The sequence below is a fragment of the Callithrix jacchus genome, chromosome 4, assembly GCF_049354715.1.
Source record: "Callithrix jacchus isolate 240 chromosome 4, calJac240_pri, whole genome shotgun sequence".
Lineage (NCBI taxonomy): Eukaryota > Metazoa > Chordata > Mammalia > Primates > Cebidae > Callithrix > Callithrix jacchus.
In genome coordinates this window covers 92,883,532-92,900,849 of record NC_133505.1, presented here as the reverse complement: position 1 = coordinate 92,900,849, position 17,318 = coordinate 92,883,532, and the positions used below count along the sequence as shown (strand labels likewise).

Sequence of the window (17,318 nt, the reverse complement as noted above, 5' to 3'; positions counted from 1 at the left end):
CCAGCTTGAATTCATTCTCCCTGTCACATTCAGGTATTCCTATCAATCATAGATTAAGGTCTTTTTATGTAATCCCATATTTCTTGGAGGCTTTGTTGATTTCTTTTCACTCTTCTTCTCTAATCTTGCCTTCTCATTTTATTTTATTGAGTTGATCTTCTATCTCTGATATCCTTCCGTCTTCTTGGTCAGTTTTGCTATTGAAACTTGTGTATGCATTGTGAAGTTCTCATGCATTGTTTTCAGCTCTATCAAGTTTTCTTCTCTAGGCTGGTTATTGCATTTAGCATTTCTTGCCACCTTTTTTTTTCAAAATACTTAGTTTTTTTTCTTAAATTGGGTTAGAACATGTTCTTTTAGATCAGAGAAGTTTGTTATGACCCAACTTCTATAGCCTGCTTCTGTCAATTCATCATACTAATTTTTCATCCAGCTTTTTTTCCTTGCTGGTGAGGAGTTATGATTTCTTGGAGGAGAGGCTTTCTGGTTTTTGGTGTTTTCATTTTTGCCCTGGTTTCTTCCCATCTTCATGGATTTATTTACTTGTGGTCTTTGAAGTTGTTGACTTTTGGATGGGTTTGGTTTTCAGATGGTATCTCTGAGTGGGTGTCCTTTTGTTCAAGGAAATGTTGTAGCTATTTCTTTCTGTTTTTTTTTTAGTTTTTTTTTGCTAACGGTCAGGCCTCTCTGCTTCTGTACTGCTGGAGGTTCACTCCAGACCCTGCTTGCCCAGATATCACCTGCTGGGGCTGTGGAACAGTAAGGGTTGCTGCCAGTTTCTTCTTCTGTTATCTTCAACCCAGGAAGGTAGCCACTATATGTCAGCCAGAGCTCTGCTTTATGATCTGCCTCTTTGGATATATGGGGCTTAGGGAGCCTCCTGAGGAGAGAGGCTGTCTCTTATCAGAGCTCAAATGCTGTGCTGGGAGCTCTGTTGTTCAATTCAGAGCTGCTGGGCAGGTATGTTTAAGTTTGCTGCAGTGGAACTCATAACCGCCTCTTTTCCTAGGTGCTCTGTCCTGGGATGGTGGGGCTTTATTTATAAGTCTCTGACATGCTACTGGCTTTTTTTCAGAGATGCCTTGCCCAGCAAGGAGGTAGTCTAGTCACAGTCTGCCAGCAGAGGTGTTGCTGAGCTGCTGCAGTCTCTGCCCAGCTGCTGTGTAACCTTTCTTATGGTTTTGTTTACAGAAGTACAGTTAGAATTGCCTCAGTAATGGTGGTCTGCCTCAGTAATGGTGGACTTCCTCAGTAATGGCAGTCTTCCTTGGTAATGGCAGACTGCCTTTGTTGTGGTGGACTGCCTCAGTAATGGTGAATGTCCTTCCCCCAACAGAACTCGACTGCCCTGGGTCAAGCTCATATTGCTGCACTTGCAGTGAAACTCTCAATCCAGAGCATTTCAGATTGCTGGTCTCTGTGGGGGTGGGACCCGCCAAGCCAGATCACCTGACTCCCTTCTTTCAGCCCCCTCTTTTTCAGTTGAATGGGTGGCTCTGACTCCCAGGCATTCCAGGCACCAGTTGAAATGGCTGCCTAGCTTTGTGTGAGTTTTTGCAGAAACCCGTGGTGCTGGGTGAAGCAGCTATGTTGGAAACTCGTGGCACTTTTCAGCCTGCGAATCTCCCAGGCTGTGGGCAGTAAAAACTGTGGGAGAAGGGCAGTAACTGAACTGGAGGGCTAGGGTAGCTAAAGAAGTCCCCGATGGCCTCTGTTTGGTAGAGAGTGGGAGTCCTCTGGGGATTAAACTTCCCAGGTGAGGCAGCACCCCACCTTGCCTCAGCTCTCCCTTCTTCAGCTACACCCACTGTGCAACCAGTTCCATTGTGATGCACCTGGCACCTCATTTGAAAATGTGGAGATCACTCACCCTCTCCATAGATGGTGCTGGGAACTGAAATCTAGAGCTGTTCCTGTTCAGCCATCTTGCTTTCTCCTGTGAGATGGTATCATATTTTGGTTTTGATTTGCATTTCTTTAATGATTAGTGATATTAAGCTTTTTCGTATTCTTGTTGGCTGATGTATTGTGTTTTTTTGAGAAGCATCTCTTCATGTTCTTTGCTCACTTTTTAATGGGGTTATTTTAAAATTTCTTTAAGTTCTTTACAAATGCCACATATTAGATCTTTGTCAGATTCACAGTTTGCAAATATGTTCTCCCATTCTACAGGTTGTCTGTTGATCCTGTTGGTAGTTTTTTTGCTCTGCAGAAGTTCTTAAGTTTAATTAGATTCCACTTGTCAGTATTTGCTTTTGTTGTGATTGCTTTTGATGTCTTTGTCATGAAATTTTTGCCCGTTTCTATGTCAAGGATGGTATTGCCTAGGTTGTCTTCCAGGGTTTTCATAGTTTTGGGCTTTACTTTTAAGACTTTAATGTAGTTAAAGTCTTAATCATGAGTTAATTTTTGTTCATGGTGTAAGGAAGGGGTCCAGCTTCAATCTTCTATATATGGTTATCCAGTTATCTCAATACCATTTATTAAATAGGGAGTCTACCCATTACTTCTTTTTGGTAGCTTTATCTAAGATCAGATGGTTGAAGGTGTGTGGTCTTATTTCTGTATTCTCTATGCTGTTCCATTGGTCTACATGCTTGTTTTTGTATCAGAACTGTGCTGTTTTGTTTACTTCAGGCTTGTAGTATAGTTTGAGGTTGGGTAACATGATGCCTCCAGCTGTGTTCTTTTTGCCCGGGATTGCCTGTGTTCTTTTTGCCTGGGATTGTCTTGGCTATTTCAGATCTTAGTTTTTGAATTTTTTAAATTTCATATGAATTTTAAAATAGTTTTTTTCTAGTTCTGTGAATAATGTCATCGATAGTTTGATAGGAACAGTACTGAATCTGTAAATCACTTTGGGCAATATAGCCATTTTAATGATGTTTTTTCTTTCTATTCATGAGCATGGGAGGTTTTTTTATTTGATTATATTTTTTCTTATTTATTTGAGGAATGTTTTGTAATTCTCATTGCAGAGATATCTCACCTCCCTGGTTAACTGTATTTCTTGCTATTTTGTTCTTTTTGTGGCAGTTGTGAATGGAATTGCCTTTATGATTTACCTCTAGATTTGGGTGTTGTTGTATAGGAATGCTAATAATTTTTGTACATTGATTTTGTATTCTGCAAATTTGCTGAATTTTTTTTTTATAAAATAGAGGAGTTACTGGACTAACACTATGGGGTTTTCTAGAAATAGAATAATGCCATCTGCAAACATAGATATTTTGACTTTCTCCCTTTATATTTGGATGTACTTTATTTCTTTCTCTTGCCTGACTGCTTTGACTGGGACTTCCAGTACTATGTTGAATAGGAATGATAAGACAGTGCATCCTTGTCTTATGCTAGTTTTTAAGGGAAATGCTTTCAGCTTTTACCCATTTAGTAGAACGTTCGCTGTGGGTTTGTCATAGATGGCTCCTATTGTTTTGAAGTATTTTCCTTCAATACCTAGTTTATTGAGAATTTTTAACATGAAGGGATGTTGAATTTTATCAAAAGCCTTTTCTGCATTTATTGAGATAATCATGTGGTTTTCTCTTTAGTTCTATTTACGTGATGAATCACATCTATGAATTTTTGTATGCCAAACCAATTTTGCATCCCAAGGATGAAGGCTACTTGATCATGGTGGATTAGCTTTTTGATGTGCTAGTGATTTTGGTTTGCAAATATTTTATTGCTAATTTTTGCATGGAAATTCATCATAGATATTGGCCTGAAGTTTTCTTTTTTTGTTGGATCTCTGCCAAGTTTTGGTATCAAGATGATCTTGGCCTATTGAATGAATCGGGGAGGAGTCTCTCCTCAATTTTTTGGAATAGTTTTAGTAAGAATGATGCCAGCTGTTCTTTGTACATCTGGTATGATTTAGCTGTGAATACATCTGGTTTCAGGCATGTTTTTATTTTTATTTTTTGGTTCATAAGTTACTTATTACTGATTCAATTCTGGAGCTCATTAGTCATCTGTTAAGGGATTCAATTTTAATTTCTTCCTGACTCAGTCTTGGAAGGTTGTATGGGGTTTTAGAAATCTATCCATTTCTTATTGGTTTTCTAGTTTGTGTGCATTGAGGTATTTGTAGTAGCTTCTGATGATTGTTTTTACTTCTGTGGGGTTCATTATTTCCAATTGTCTTTATTTTCTTTTTTCCTCTTTTCTTTTTTATTAGTCCAGCTAGTGGCCTATTTTGTTAATTTTTTTCAGAAAACTAACTCCAAGTTTCTTGATCTTTTGAGTAGTTTTTTATGTCTCAATTTCCTGCAGCTCAGCTCTGATTTTTGTTATTTTCTTGTCTCCTGCATGCTTTTGGTTGATTTGTCCTTGCTTCTCTAATTCCTTCAGTTGTGAATTTAGGTTGTTAATTTGAGATCTTTCTAACTTTTTGATGTAGTCGTTTAGTGCTATAAATTTCCCTCTTAACATTGCCTTAGCTGCTTTCCAGAGATTCTGTTATGTTGTATCATTGTTTTCATTATTTTCAAAGTACTTCTTGATTTCTGCCTTAATTTCATTATTTACCCAACAGTCATTAAGAAGCATGTTGTTTAATTTTCATGCAATTGCATGGTTTTGAGAGATTTTTTCAAGTCTTCTATTTTTTTTGAGCTGTGATCCAAGAGTGTGTCCATATGATTTTGGTTCTTTTACAAATTTTAAGAATTGTTTTAGGTCCAATTATATGGTTGATTTTAAAGTATATGTCCTGTGACAATGAGAAGAATGTATAGTCTTTTGTTTTTGGGTGGAGAATTCTGTACAGGTCTGTCAATACATTTTGTTCAGTGTTGAGTTTAGGTCCTGAATATCTTTGTTAATTTCTGGTCTTGAGCTGTCTAATATTAGCAGTGGCATTTTGAAGTCTCCCAACATTATTGTGTGGGAATCTATGTCTCTTTATAGGTCCATAATAACTTGCTTTATGAATCTGTGTTGGGTGGATGTGTATTTAAGACAGTTAGGTCTTCTTGTTGAACTGACCCCTTTACCATTATGTAATGCAAAAAGTTGTCTTTTTTTAAATATTTGTTGGTTTGCATCTGTTTCATTTCAAATTAGGGTTGCAAACCCTGCTTTTTTCTGTTTTCCATTTGCTTTGTAGATTTTCCTCCATTCCTTTATTTTGAGCCTATTAGTGTCATTACTTGTGAGATGCATCTCTTGAAGAATGGGTCTTGCTTTTTTACACAGCTTGCCACTCTCTGCCTTTTTAGTGAGGTGTTTAACCCATTTACATTCAAGATTAATATTGATATATATGGATTTGATCCTGTCATTGTGCTTTTATCTGGTTATTATATTAGCTTGCTTGTGTGATTGCTTTGCAGTGACACTGGTCTGTTTAAGTGTGTTTTGTATTAGAAGGTAGTGGTTTTCCAGAGCTTCTGCACAGCAAAAGAAACCATCATTAGAGTGAATTGGCAACCAACAGGATGGGAAAAAATTTTTGCAATCTACCCATCAGACAAAGGGCTAATATCCAGAATCTACAAAGAACTAAAACAGATATACAAGAAAGAAGCAAACAACCCCATTCAAAAGTGGGTGAAGGATATGAACAGATGCTTTTCAAAAGAAGACATATATGAGGCCAACAAACATATGAAAAAATGCTCATCATCACTGGTCATTAGAGAAATGCAAATCAAAACCACACCAAGATATCATCTCACGCCAGTTAGAATGGTGACCATTAAAAATCCTGGAGACAACAGATGCTGGGGAGGATGTGGAGAAATAGGAACACTCTTACTCAGTTGGTGGGAGTGTAAATTAGTTCATCCATTGTGGAAGACAGTGTGGCAATTTCTCAGGAATCTAGAAATAGAATTTCCATTTGACCCAGCAATCCCATTACTTGGTATATACCCAAAGAACTATAAATTTTTCTACTGTAAAGACACATGCACACATATTTTCCCTGCAGCCCTGTGTACAATAGCAAAGACCTGGAACCAACCGAAATGCCCATCAATGATAGACTGGACAAAGAAAATGTGGTGCATATACACCATGGAATAGTATGCAGCCATAAAAAACGATGAGTTTATATCTTTTGTAGGGACTTGGATGAATCTAGAAACCACCATTCTCAGCAAACTGACACAAGAACAAAAAGCCAAACACAGTATGTTCTCACTCGTAGGTGGGTGTTAAACAATGTGGACTCAGGGAAAGGAGCATCACACACAGTTGGGGGTGATAGAGGAGAGACAATGGGGGATAAGGAGAAAGTGATAACATGGGGAGAAATGTCAGATATAGTGTGCACCTAAAGTAAAAAAAATAAATAAAGAAGTTAGTGGTCTTTCCTTTCTGCATTTACTGTTCCTTTCAAGATCTCTTATAAGGCAGATCTGGTGGTAATAAATTCCCTCAACATTTGCTAATCTGAAAAGGATTGTATTTCTTCTTCACTTAGAAAGCTTCGTTTGACCAAATGTGAAATTCTTGGTTGAATTTTTTTTCTTAAAATGGTTAAATAGAGGCCTCCAATCTCTTCTGGCTTTTGAGGTATCAGCTGAGAGGTTTGCTGTTAGCCTGACGGAATTCCCTTTTTAGGTAACTTGCGGTTTCTCTCTAGCTGCATTTAGCATTCATTTTTTGTCATTTTTACCTTGGAAAACCTAAGATTATATGTCTTTGGGATAATCTTCTTGTGTAGAATCTTGTGGAAATTCTCTGTATTTCCTGAATTTGAACAATTAGCTACTCTAGCAAGGTTGGGGAACTTTTCTTGGATTATATCCTGAAATATGTTTTCCAAGTTGTTTGCTTTTTTCTTTCCCTTTCAGGGATGCTAATGATTCACAGATTTGGCCTCCTAACATTATCCCATTCTTCTTGGAGGCTTTGTTTATTCCTTTTTGTTCTTTTATCTTTATTTCTGTCTGACTGTCTTAGAGAACAAGTTTTCAAGTTCTGAGATTTTTTTTTTTCCTCAGCTTGGTTTATTTTGTTGTTAATACTTGTGATTGCATTGTAAAATTATTGTATTGTGTTATTCAACTCTGTCAGACCCATTAGGTTCTTTTTTGTAGTGGCTGTTTTGTCTTCTATTACTTTATTGTGATTCTTATTTTCCTTGGATTGGGTTTTGCCATTCTCTGAATCTATGGATATTTATTCTTATCCATATTCTGAATTCTACCTCTGTCATTCCAGCAGTATGGCCTGGTTAGGAGCTTTTTTCTGGAGAACTGGTGCAGTTGTTTGGGGGACATAAGACACTCTGGCCATTTGAGTTACCAGAGTTCTTGTGTTGTTTCGTTCGCATCTTATGTGGTTAAATTATGCTATCTTCATAGCATAAAAGTGCAAGGTGAAGCAGCAAATGCTGAAGTAGAAGCTGCAGCAAGTTATCTAGAAGATTTAGCAAAGATCATTGATCATTGATGAAGATAGCTACACTAAACAACAGATTTTCAATGAAGACAAAACAGCTTTATATTGAAAGAAGATGCCATGTAGAACTTTCATAGCCAGAGAGGAGAAGTCAATGTCTAGCTTTGAAGTTTCAAAGGACCGACTGACTATCTCTTTAGGAGTGAATGCAATTGGTCAGTTTAAGTTGAAGCTAATGCTCTTTAACTGTTTTGAGAATCCTAGGCCCTTAATGATGTTAAATGGGCTCTGTCTGGTCTCTATCAATAGAAACATGACATCTAGATGATAGCACATCTGTTTACAGTATGACTTAGGATTTATAACTTAGTATTGAGGACTATTGCTCAGCAAACATTACTTCTTTCAAAATATTTCTGCTCATTTACTATATACCCAGTCACCTGAGAGTGCTGATAAAGATGTACAAGGAAATTAATGTTTTCATGCTTCCTAGCACAACATTCATTCTGCAGTCCATGGATCAAGTAGTAATTTCAACTTTCAAAGTCCTATTATTTAAGAAATAAATTTCATAAGGCTATAGCTTCCACAATAATAATTTAGCCAGTGTATATGAGCAAAGTAAATTAAAAAGCTTCTGGAAAGGATTCACCATTCTAGATGCCATGAAAAACATTTGTGTTTCATCAGAGGAATTCCAAATACCAAAATTACTAGGAGTTTGAAAGAAGTTTATTTCAACCCTCATAGATGACTTTAAGGGGTCCAAGACTTCAGTGGAAGAAGTAATTGCCAATGTGGTAGAAATAGCAAAAGAACTAGAAATGTAAGTAGAGCCTAAAGATGTGACTGAATTGCTGTGCCTCCTGATAACACTTGAATGAATACAGATTGCTTTTTGTGGAGAGCAGAGAAAGTTTTCTTAAGATTTAATCTACTTGGGCCGGGCACGGTGGCTCAAGCCTGTAATCCCAACACTTTAGGAGGCCAAGGCTGGTGAATCACGAGGTTAAGAGATGGAGACCATCCCGGTCAACATGGTGAAACCTCATCTCTACTAAAAATACAAAAAATTAGCTGGGCATGGTGGTGCATGCCTGTAATCTCAGCTACTCAGGAGGCTAAGGCAGGAGAATTGCCTGAACCCAGGAGGTGGAGGTTGCATTGAGCTGAGATTGCATCATTGCACTCCAGCCTGGGTAAAAAGAGTGAAACTCTGTCTTTAAAAAAAAAAAAAAAAGATTTAATCTACTTGTGAAGAACATGCTGTGAACATTTTAAAGATAACAATGAAAGATTTAAAATATTACATAAACTTAGTTGATCAAACACTGACAAGCTTTGAGAGGATTTACTCCAATTTTGAAAGAAGTTATACTCTGAGTAAGATGCTACCAAACAGCACTGAATGCTACAGAAAAAATATTTCATGAAAGAAAGATCTCATTAATGTGACAATCGTCTTTGTTATGTTATTTTAGGCAACTTCTGCAGCCACATTATCCTTCAGTGACCAGCAACAGTGATCAGTCAACAGCCATCAACATCGAGGGAAGAACCTTCACCATCAAAAAGATTGCAACTTTCTGAAGGTTCAGATCATCATTACCATTTTTAAGTAATGAACTATTTTAAAAGTAAAGGTTATACCTTTTTAAACGCAATGCTATTGTACACTTAGTAGACTATAGTGTGGTGTAAATATAACTTATATGCACTGGGAAACCAAAAAATGTGAATGACCCTCTTTATTGTGATAGTCTGTCACTAAACCCACAGTATCTCTAAACCATGCCTGTAATCTTTATCTCTAAAATTTCTATATTGTTTTCCAAATTTTATTTAATTTTTATATGTATTTTTTTAGTTCACTGAACATCTTTTTTTTGGAATATATGTATATATTTTATTGTACTTTAGATTCTGGGGTACATGTGCAGATCATGCAAGATTGTTGCATAGATACATTTGTGGCAAGGTGGTTTGCTGCCTCCATCCTCCCATCACCTACACCTGACATTTCTCCCCACATTATCCCTCCTTACCCACCCTCCCACTATTCCTCCCCTAGGTCCCCCAATGGACCCCAGTGTGTGATACTCCCCTCTCGCTGTCCATGTGTTCTCATCGTTCAACACCTGCCTATGAGTGAGAACATACAGTGTTTGGTTTTCTGTTCTTGTGTCAGTTTGCTGAGAATGATGGTTTCCAGGTTCATCCATGTCCCTACAAAGGACATGAAGTCATTGTTTTTTTTATAGCTTCATAGTATTCCATGGTGTATATGTGCCTCATTTTCTTTGTCCAGTCTGTCATTGATGGGCATTTGGGATGGTTCCAGGTCTTTGCTACTGTCAACAGTGCTGCAGTGAACATACATTTGCATGTGTCTTTATAAGAATGATTTATAGTCCTTTGGGTATATACCCAGCAATGGTATTTCTGGGTCAAATGGAATTTCTATTTCTAGGACCTTGAGAAATCGCCACACTGTCTTCCACAATGATTGATCTAATTTACACTCCCACCAACAGTGTAAAAGTGTTCCTTTTTCTCTATGTCCTCTCCAGCATCTGTTGTCTCCAGATTTAAAAATGATCGCCATTCTAACTGGTGTGAGATGGTATCTCAATGTGGATTTGATTTGCATTTCTCTAATGACCAGTGATGATGGGTATTTTTTTATATGTTTATTGGCCTCATAAATATCTTCTTTTGAAAAGTGTCTGTTCATATTCTTCACCCATTATTGGATGGATTTTTTTTTTCTTATAAATCTGTTTTAGTTCTTAGTAGATTGTGGATATTAGCCCTTTGTCTGATGGGTATATTTAAAAAATTTTTCCCATTATGTTGGTTGCCAGTTCACTCTAATGATTATTACTTTTGCTGTGCAGAAGCTGTGGAGTTTAATTAGATCCCATTTGTCTATTTTGGCTTTTGTTGCCATTGCTTTTGGTGTTTATGCCTATGCCTATGTCCTGAAAGGTGTTAACTAGGTTTTCTTCTAGGGTGTTTTTATTGTATTAGGTCTTATGTTTAAGTTCTTAATCCATCTGGAGTTAATTTTGGTGTAAGGTGTCAGAAAGGGGTCCAGTTTCTGCATTCTGCACAGTGCTGGCCAATTTTCCCAACACACTTATTAAACAGGGGATCCTTTCCCCATTGCTTGTTTTTGTCTGGTTTGTCGAAGATTAGATGGTTGTAGATGTGTGGTGTTGCTTCTGGGGCCTCTGTTCTGTTTCATTGGTCTATGTCTCTGTTTTGGGACCAGTACCATTGATTACTGTTGACTTGTAGTATAGTTTGAAGTCCAGCAGCATGATGTCACCAGCTTTGTTTTCTTTGCTTAGGATGTCTTGGCTATGCGAGCTCTTTTTTGGTTCCATATGAAATTTAAAGTGGCTGTTTTCCAGTTCTGTGAATAAGGTCATTGATAGTTTGATGGTGATAGCGTTGAATCTATAAATTACTTTGGGCAGTATGGCCATTTTCATAATATTGATTCTTCCTAACCATGTGCATGGAATGTTTTTCCATCTGTTTGTGTCTTCTCTTGTTTCCTTGAGCAGTTGTTTGTAGTTTTCCTTGAAGACGTCTTTTACATCCTTTGTTAGTTGTATTCCTAGGTATTTTATTCTCCTTGTAGCAATTGTGAATGGGAGTTCCTTCCTGATTTGGCTCTCTTTAAGTCTGTTATTGGTGTACAGAAATGCTTGTGATTTCTGCACATTGATTTTGTATCCTGAGACTGCTGAAGTTGCTTATCAGCTTAAGGAGAGTTAGGGCTGAGATGATGGCATCTTCTAAATATACAATCATGTTATCTGCAAACAGAGACAATTTGACTTCCTCCTTTCCTAATTGAATGCTGTTTATTTCTTTTTCTTGCCTGATTGCTCTGGCTAGAACTTCCAACACCATATTTAATAGGAGTGGTAAGAGAGGGCATCCTTGTCTAGTGCCACATTTCAAAGGGAATGCTTCCAGTTTTTGCCCATTCAGTATGATATTGGTAGTGGGTTTGTGGTAAATAGCTTTTATTATTTTGTAATACATTCTGTTGATACCTAGTTTATTGAGAGTTTTTAGCATAAAGGGATGTTGAATTTTGTCAAAGGCCTTCTCTGCATCTATTGAAATAATCATGTGGTTTTTGCCCTGGGATGAAACCTACTTTGATTCTGATGGATAAGCTTTTTGATGTGCTGTTGCAGTCAGTTTGACAATATTTTATTGAAGATTTTTGCATCTATGTTCACATGGATATTAGCCTGAACTTTTCTTTTCTTGTTGAGTCTCTGCTGGGTTTTGGTATCAGAATGATGTTGGTCTCATAAGAGGAGTTGGGGTGGATTCCCTCTTTTTGTATTGTTTGAAATGGTTTTAGAAAGAATGGTACCAGCTCTTCTTTGTATGTCTGGTAGAATTTGGCTGTGAACCCTTCTGGACATGGATTTTTTTTTTATTGATAGGCTATGAATTTCTGTCTCAACTTCAGCCCTTGTTATTGGTCTATTCAGGGTTTCAACTTCTTCCTGGTTTAATCTTGGGAGGGTGCAAGTGTCCAGGAATTTATCCATTTCTACCTGATTTACTGGTTGATATTCATTGCGTTTTTTGTAGTAATCTCTGATGGTAGTTGTATTTCTGCTGTATTGGGGGTAATGTCCCCTTTGTCATTTTTTATTGCCTCTATTTGATTCTTCTCTCTTTTCTTTTTTATTAATCTGGCTAGCAGTCTATTTTGTTGATTTTTCCAAAAACCCAGCTCCTGGATTTATTGAGTTTTTGAAGGTTTTTGTTTTTTATGTCTCTATCTCCTTCAGTTCTGCTCTGATCTTAGTTATTTCTTGTCTTCTGCTAGCTTTTGAGTTTTTCTATTTTGTCCTCTAGCTCTTTCAACTTTGATGATAGGGTGTCAATTTTAGATTTTTCCTTGCTTCTCATGTGGGCATTCATTACTATAAATTTCCCTCTAGTCACTACTTTAAGTGTGTCCTGGAGATTCTGGTATGCTGTGTTCTCGCTCTCATTGATTTCAAAGAACATCTTTATTTCTGCCTTCATTTCATTGTTTATCCAGTCAACATTCAGGAGACAGTTGTTCGGTTTCCATATGATTGCGTGGTTTTGAGTGTTTTTGTTAATCCTGAGTTCTAATTTGATTGTGCTGTGGTTTGAGCCACTATTCATTATTTTGCATTTGTTGAGGAATGATTTACTTCCAATTATGTGCTCAATTTTAGAGTAAGTGGGATTGATTTTCTGTCTTGTTGATCTGTCTAATATTGACAGTGAAGTGTTGAAGTCTCCAACTATCATCATGTGGGAGTCTAAGTCTCTTTGTAGGTAATAAAGAACTTGCTTTATATATCTGAGTGCTCCTGCACTGGGTACATATATATTTACAATAGTTAGCTCTTATTGTTATATTGATCCTTTCACCATTATGTAATGCCCTTCTTTGTCTCTTTTGATTTTAGTTGGTTTAAAGTCCATTTTATCAGAGACTAGGATTGCAACCCCTGCTTATTTTTTTGCTCTCCATTTGCTTGGTAGATCTTCCATCCCTTTATTTTGTGTCTATGTGTGTCTTTGCACATGAGATGTGTATCCTGAATACAGCACCCCGATGGGTCTTGACTTTTAATCCAGTTTGCCAGCCTTTGTCTTTTGATTGGGGCATTTAGGCCATTTACATTTAACATTGATATTGTTATGTGTGACTTTTATCCTGCCATTTTGTTACTGGTTGTTTGTTTTGCTTGTTGGCACATGCAGTTACCTCATTGCATCATTGGTCTTTACCATTTGGTTCATTTTTGCAGTGGCTAGTGCTGGATGTTTTTTTCTGTGTTTTGTGCTTCCTTCAGGAGCTCTTGTAAGGCAGGTCTGGTGGCGATGAAATCTCTCAGTAATTGCTTGTCCATAAAGGATTTTATTTCTCCTTCACTTGTGAACCTTAGTTTGGCTGGATATGAGATTCTGGGTTTAAAGTCTTTTTCTTTTAGAATGTTGAATATTGGCTCCCACTCTCTTTTGGCTTGTAGGGTTTCTCCAGAGAGAAATCGAATTAGTGAGTCTGATGGGCCTTCCTCTGTGGTGACCCGACCTTTCTCTCTGGCTGCCCTTAGCATTTTTTTCTTCATTTCAACTCTGGTCAATCTGATGATTATGTACCTTGGAGTTGCTCTTCTTGAGGAGTATCTCTGTGGTGTTCTTTGTATTTCCTGTTTTTGAATGTTGACCTGCTTTGCTAGATTGGGGAAGTTCTCCTGAATAATATCCTGAAGAGTGTTTTCCAGCTTGGATTCATTTTTTCTGTTCTCTTCAGGTACACTGATCAAGCCTAGATTAGGTCTGTTTACATAATCTCATATTTCTTGGAGGCTTTGTTCATTTCTTTTCACTCTTTTTTTCCCCTTTCTTACCTTTCCTTTTTATTTAGAGTTGATCTTCAATCTCTGATATCCTTTCTTCTGCTTGATCTATTTGGCTATTGGAACTTGTCTATGCTTCACAAATTTCTCGTGCTGCGTTTTTCAGCTCCATCAAGTCGTTTATGTTCTTCTTTAGGCTGTTTATTCTAGTTAGGATTTTTCTAACCTTTTTTCAAGGTTCTTAGTCAGAAACTTGTGGCAGTTCCCAGCCAGGCAGCAGTATCACTGGCTGTGTGCTGCCAAAGTCTCAGAGTGAAGTGCTGTATCTGATTTGGAGTACCCAGGAGGTGATACCCCCTGATCCTCCATGCCAGATATACTTCCCAGGTGGGGCAGTGCCCTGCGTTGCCTTAGCTCACCTGCTTTGGGCTACTTTCATTGCCTTTTTCTGGGCTAATCCCACTGTTCAGCCAATCCCTTAGGAACTTACCCGGTACCTCGCTTGGAGACACAGATATTGCTCTGGTTCTGTGTCTCACTTTGTGGGTACTGCACTCCAGAGAAGCTCCCTTTCTTCCATCTTGGTTCCCCTCCCACCACTGAACATCTTTAAAAGAATTATTCTGGATTCTTTTCAGTCATTTGATCAATCTCTATTTCTTTAGGTTTGTTATTGGAGCTTTATTAGTTTATTTTGGAGGTGTTATGATATCCTGATTGTTTGTAATTTTTGTGTCCTTGCATTGTTGTGTGTACATTTGAGGAGACAGTCTCCTCTGCTGACATTTACAGGTGTAAATTTGGCAGGAATAGATCTTTACTGTTTAGCCTAACTGATTCTGAAATGGCCAGCTGATAATGACCCCACACAGGCAGAGCCTTTGTGGGCTCTCTAGTTGACTGGGCTGCTACCTTAATTCTGATGTTATCTGGGACTGCTGTCTACGTTCCACTGCCCAGCAACATCACTGGTTGGGCACTGGTATCAGGAGGAGCTGCTGGCTAGGGAATGCAAAGCTTCTGGTCAGGCTGATAATAAGATGTATTCCCTGGCTGGGTAATTCTGCTACTTGGGATCTGCATTTGGGTAGCGTTCCAGGCTGGGCACTGAGGTTAGGCATCGTTATTGCTTGGGATGGACAGAATCAGAGGCCATGCTTTATGAAATACATGATTGAGGATAGCCTCCCTGTCCTAGATGAGCTGTGTGGCAAACTTTTGGCTGAGTCAAGTGGCTGTTTGACTTCCTGGATCAAGTAGGTCTGGCCCCTATGCTTCTCCAAAATGTGCTAAGGTAGGAGTTTCCAAGCCTTGACAGGGTGGTTGAGTGAGCTTTTGGGCTGAGAGGAACTGCTGCTTGACTTCTTCTCCTATCATGCAGGCCTCATCCCTATGCTTCTCTGCAATGGGTGGAGTCAGGGTCTCTCTGCTTGCACGGGGTCATTGGTGTGGGCACTGAGGCTGGGCATGAAGACTAATCCTCTGAGACTCAAGCTAGGTTGAACTTGCTACTGTGCTTCTGAAGACCATGAAGTCAGCTTCATGATGACTTGTATCTTCCTTCCAGTTCCATGGCTGGAATAAATGCAGAGGTACCACCAAGATCTGTGTGCTGACCCTCTGCTTCCTTTCTTTGTTTTTTTTTTTTTTTTTTTTTTTTTAAATGTGATCCTGGGCAGTCTAACTGTGCTATTATCTACCCACAATGTTACCCATGAAGTGAGACCAGAGTAGCCTTCCTGGGAAATGTATGATGTTGCTAGGGAAGCTGGATAACTGCCCAAGTTCTTTTCCCCCAGTAGAAACTTTGAGTCAAAGAGTCTTTCTATCTGGTATTTTTGTTTTTGTTTTTTGAAAGAATTGGGTCAGAACTGACCTTTCGCTATATTAATTTGGAACTCATTGCTTAATTTGATGAGTAGTTTCTTTGACACAGTCACAGAGAAGGCCTGAGTGAAATAATTTTAAGGGAAAATGAGAGGAAGAAGAGTAAGGCATAGTGAGTATAATGATGTAACTCTTTGTAGGATAGTTTGACTGAGGGAAGCAAAAAAATAAATGAATAAAAAGGAAGCAACAACTTATCCCAGAATTCATATCCTACTCCTCTTCTCACATTTTTTTTTTTCTTAACAGATTGGAGGTTTCAGTGGGACGGGAGAATCACAAGGAATTAGGTGTTCAGAGGAATGTATTGAGTAGAGGTGAGGAACTAGGATGTTGAAAAGTAAAGAAGTAAAAAAAAGGAGAGAAGGAGAGGAAGAAAGAGGAAGAAAAAGAGGGAGAGAGAACAGGAATTTTGCTTCATTCTAAAAATGGGTATTGATAATGGCCGATCAATATTTTGTGTATTTAAAATGGAGAACTCTATAAATATTTATTGAGTTTACTTGTTCCGGATCTGAGTTGAAGTTCTGGATGTCCTTATTAATTTTGTGTCTCGTTGAGTCTAAATCTCGTTATGGGTCTTATGTATCTGGGTATTAAGATCTCTTATTGTCCTTTTTACCACTGTATATTTGTTGTTTTGAAATCTATTTTATCAAATGTGAGAATTGCAACTCCTGCTTTTTGTTTATTTATTTATTTTTGCTCTCCATTTGGTTGGTAAATTTTTCTCCAACCCTTTGTTTTGAGTCTTTGTGTATCTTTGGATATACCGTTAGGTTTTGGCTGTATCTTTTGATTGGGGGATTTAGTCGATTTAAATTTAGAGTTACTGCCATTTGATGTTAATTAGCTATTTTATCCATTCGTTGATGTAAATTCTTCTTTATGTTGATGCTCTTTACTTTTTGGTATATTTTTAGAAAGGCTCATACTGGTTGTTCCTTTCTATGTATAATGCTTCTTTCAGAAGTTTTTGTAGTCTGGTATTGTGCCAACCTGGGGGACGGGGAGGAGCAGTGCAGTCAAAGTAAGATTGTTCTTCTTACCCTTTTAATTCGGTTTTCATTGAGTTCTGTGGATTAAGTGAGTTGTATCTAAGTATTACGATGTTTGAAAAGACATTCTGGTCTGTGGATAGTTGCTAGTGGATCCTTCTGTTGGCTGGGTGGTGAAAGTGGAACCATAGACTTCCTATTCTACCATCTTGCTGAAGCCACCTCTAGAAAGTCTTCTAAATTCTTCATATATTTAAAAATCTTCCTTGATTTTGCCATTGCAATAACATGGATGAACCTGGAAGACATTGTGCTAAGTGAAATAAACCAGACACAGGAAGACAAATGCCACATAATCTCATTTGTATGTGGGGTCCAAAAATACTCCTATTCTCCATAGAAGCAGAAAGTAGAATGGTGATTACTGAAGGTGGGGAGGTGGAGGAAATGGAGAGATACTGGTCAAAGGGCATAAGGTTATAATTAATGTAGGATAAACAAATCTAGAAATAAAATGGACAGCATAATGAGTAGAGTTAATAATACTGTATTGTATACTAGAAATTTGTGAATAGAGTAGATTTTAGATGTTCTCATCACACACACTAAAAATGGTTAACTATGTGAGGAGATGAATATGTTAATTTGCTTGACCATAGTATTGTTAATCAGTTCACCCTATATATCAAAAACC

The 17,318-nt window shown here is 37.8% G+C and overlaps 1 protein-coding gene across 3 annotated transcripts in view; it reads left to right on the top strand.

The window, feature by feature from the left end:
- The window catches only part of LOC118152909 (uncharacterized), a 160,493-nt gene that overhangs the window by 65,158 nt on the left and 78,017 nt on the right, over positions 1–17,318 (top strand). For all 3 annotated transcript variants that reach the window (XM_078370727.1, XM_078370725.1, XM_078370726.1), the window contains one exon: positions 8,838–8,948. The gene's annotated coding sequence lies outside the window, so the exon portion shown is untranslated. The remainder of the gene's footprint in view (positions 1–8,837; positions 8,949–17,318) is intronic.